This window comes from Sinocyclocheilus rhinocerous, unplaced genomic scaffold, assembly GCF_001515625.1.
Source record: "Sinocyclocheilus rhinocerous isolate Xijiao unplaced genomic scaffold, SAMN03320098_v1.1 scaffold346, whole genome shotgun sequence".
Lineage (NCBI taxonomy): Eukaryota > Metazoa > Chordata > Actinopteri > Cypriniformes > Cyprinidae > Sinocyclocheilus > Sinocyclocheilus rhinocerous.
In genome coordinates, this window is record NW_015630993.1 from 22667 (window position 1) to 26124 (window position 3458).

The 3458-nt window shown below is 39.6% G+C and overlaps 1 pseudogene; it reads left to right on the forward strand.

The window, feature by feature from the left end:
* LOC107740955 (uncharacterized) overlaps positions 1–2269 on the forward strand; it is a 2766-nt pseudogene extending 497 nt beyond the window's left edge.
* The last annotated feature ends 1189 nt before the right edge of the window (positions 2270–3458 follow it).

The following is a 3458-nucleotide window of genomic DNA, read 5'->3' on the forward strand; positions in this document are numbered from 1 at the left end:
GGTTGTCGTGGTAATAAACACCGTAAACAGCAAACGTTCGCGTGTCAGCGCTTAATGCGCATATCCTATATGAAAAGCCTTTTAGGGGGCCCTTGGCTTTTGGGGGCCCAAGGCGGTCGCCTACCTTTGCCTAATGGGTAAGTCCGCCCCTGCACACACATACACATTACACGTATGGATAAGCATTGATTTTACCTGCTTATTCTTACGGTTAATTGTTGCATTTGTTTAATGAATTATCACATGATATTGAGTAAGAAGATAGACTTGATTCTTTTGCTCATTTAGAATGTTTATTGAATATCGGTACATGTTAACTAGTTGGAGTGCACACAATTTAGTTCGCTGTGCTGTATATTTCTGTTAATATTGTTTTTTTTTAGTTTAAGTTACCGTGGTGTGGGCTGTGTGGAGAATAGCGGAGGTTTCTGGGCTTCCGTCGCGGGGTGCGTCCGCCTAAAGGACCGGCGTGCTGCTTCCACCACTCTTTGTTAATATTGTTTTTTTTTGTTTGTTTAAGTTACCGTGGTGTGGGCTGTGTGGAGAATAGCGGAGATTTCCGAGCTTCCGTCGCGGGGTGCGTCCGTCTAAATGACCGGCGTGCTGCTTCCACCACTCTTTAGTTCCGTTGGCCGGTTCCAATGGACAGATGAGTTGGAGGGAGGATTGAGTTGTCTAAATGGGCATTGTTTTCTTATGTTTCACTTCCTTAATGGAATTTTTGTTTAGACTTCTTTTCAAGATTTATATTGAATCTTTAATTCAACTATTTAAATAGTTGATATTTGTTTGTTGTTGTTGTAGTTATTTTTTCTTTCCCCCTCTTGTGTGGAACATGTGTTTGTCATGCCCTCAGTTATCTTGAGTTTAGTTTTGTTCTGTTGACCTCTTTTATAGGCCTAAGTCAGTTTATTTGATTTCTTTGAATTTTGATTTTTTTGCTTTAAACTTGTGAAGGTTTGTTTTGATTCATTAAAAAGATTTGTTTTGGAAGCTCGTTTTTCCTATGCCTATTTTTTTTGACTGCTGGGTCCCTTACACTTATTAAACTCTGATACACACTGTACTTGATTTTATTGACATCTACGTATGTTATCTTGTTATAGTATTGTATTGCATTTTTATTGTGTGTCATTGTGCTACCATTGCCAGACTCTGTTGTCCCTGTAACATGCATGGGTATGGATAAAGCAATTGCACAAAGTAACAATAAATTTTTCATTGCAGTTCATTGTGTGACAGATTGTTTCATGTTATTCTCATAGTAACCTCTGCAGATGTAACCATGGAGAAAGAGGATGAGCTTATGATTGTGGAGAATGTAGATGAGGATTCAGCTCAACCTTGGAAGAAGCCCCATAATCCTGTACAAGACAAATTGGTAGTTGTTCATGTATTCACCATCAGTGCTAAAACGTACTGTCCACAGTAGCCTGTATTGTAACATCCACAATTTGTGCCAAAACTGAAACATCCATTTTATCAGTACATGTTGCCTGTCTAAACAGAATCTGAAGGATTTTAATAAGTTAGCCCTTTCTTTCTTTTGTCCTTTGCAGCTCAGATACATCCAGGACACGGGGCGGCTGATGAGGTCATTGTGAAGGAGGGAGCAACATGCCTCACAAGAGCAGATTTTTGGACTTTGGGTTTGAGAAGGGAAATGGAGTCTGATGTAAGTAGTAACATTTGCATGTAGGTATTTTTTGATGCACCAAATAAGTTAATCAGTTGGTGCAATGTATGCTCTTTGTTTTTTTTATGAAAGAACTTGGACCTCTGAGTATGTGCTAGCTGTTTTGATAATTTCTTCCAGATTGGAAATGCCTGCATGAGACTCATCTACGAAGAGGCTCGAGCGCATGTATTAATCTTTTTCACATTATTTTATATCAGCTATTTGTAGTTTCTAACTTTCATAGTTTCTTCATTTCATATAATATGAATGCCAAGTGGTAGTCTGCTTAATTCCTTTTGCTCTCACAGGGCAAAGACATACAGTATACATTGCCGACATGTATGTCGTTGCCACATGGAAAAGTGGTAAAGATCCCCTAGCCTATTTTCCAGTGAGTATGGAACAATAAATCATAGTATTTGACATCAACTGTAAGTCAGAAGTAAAATAAAAATTGTTCTTTGCTGGTGTTATGTTTTTTAGGAAAATGCTGACATGAAGGATGCCCTTGTGTTCCCTGCGTGGACACAAGCCACTGGCTCAGATCATTATCTTTTTGTTACGATCTCTTTCTGGATCGCAACAAAATAAGGGAGTCACCACACACCACACCTAATTATTAAGTGAATTTATTTGTCCATATAAAACAGAACAACGTAGAATGTCAATATAAATGGTAGTCAGTGTGTCAGCAGATACATGTAACTGTGTAACTAATATAAAAGACAGTAATCCAACCAAACACAGTCCATGGATCCTCCAAGAACAACAACCATCCCCAAAGGAGATAGATCAACGGCGGCTGTGATCTCCCGTATCCCTCACATCTCATCAGTCCTCCGGTAGCCTCATGTGTAACCCAAGGCACGTAGCAAACAAAGACAGCTCAAGCTCCGCACAAGCCCAGCCCACGCTCATGCCACACTCGCCATCTCTGCCCCAGTCTATAGAGTGCCATGATTACCTTCAGGTGTGCAACCACTCCCCTCAGCCAAATCACCTGTAACTCAGAAATAACCGGTTACTTGCTGGAACCGTCACACACCCCCCTTTAAAAGAGATCCGTTCCCAAACCGGATAAAAAAGAACCACCATAACCAAAACTTAGAAATCATACATTTCTATACGTGTTGTTATACAACCTCTGATCACAGTACGTCACGAAGACAAATATAACCGTGTTCATTAAAATGCTGAAGTGAAAATAAGCGTACAAATATTCATAATGACAAGTACAATATACCCTAACACAACAGACCTGCAAAGTACACCTTGTTACGATCTCTTTCTGGATCGCAACAAAATAAGGGAGTCACCACACACCACACCTAATTATTAAGTGAATTTATTTGTCCATATAAAACAGAACAATGTAGAATGTCAATATAAATGGTAGTTAGTGTGTCAGCAGATACATGTAAGTGTGTAACAAGTATGAAAGACAGTAATCCAATGAATAATTTCTCTGATAAGTATTGAACTTACGAGAAAAGAAACTTACGGGATAGTCCAATCCATCCTATCCATCCTCTAATAGAACAGCTCCAGCACCAATCTGGCTGGCATCCACCTGTAATTTAAATGGCATATCTGGCATATCCGCAGCTAGAACAGGAGCAGTGGACAACAACAGCTTAACATTTTCGAAAGCTCTCTGGCAATTATCGCTCCAATCAAATTTCACTGAGCTCTTAAGCAAGTCAGTCAGCGGAGAAACCACGGTTGAAAAATTAAAACAGAAACCCCGGTAATAACCGACCATCCCCAAAAAACGCATGAG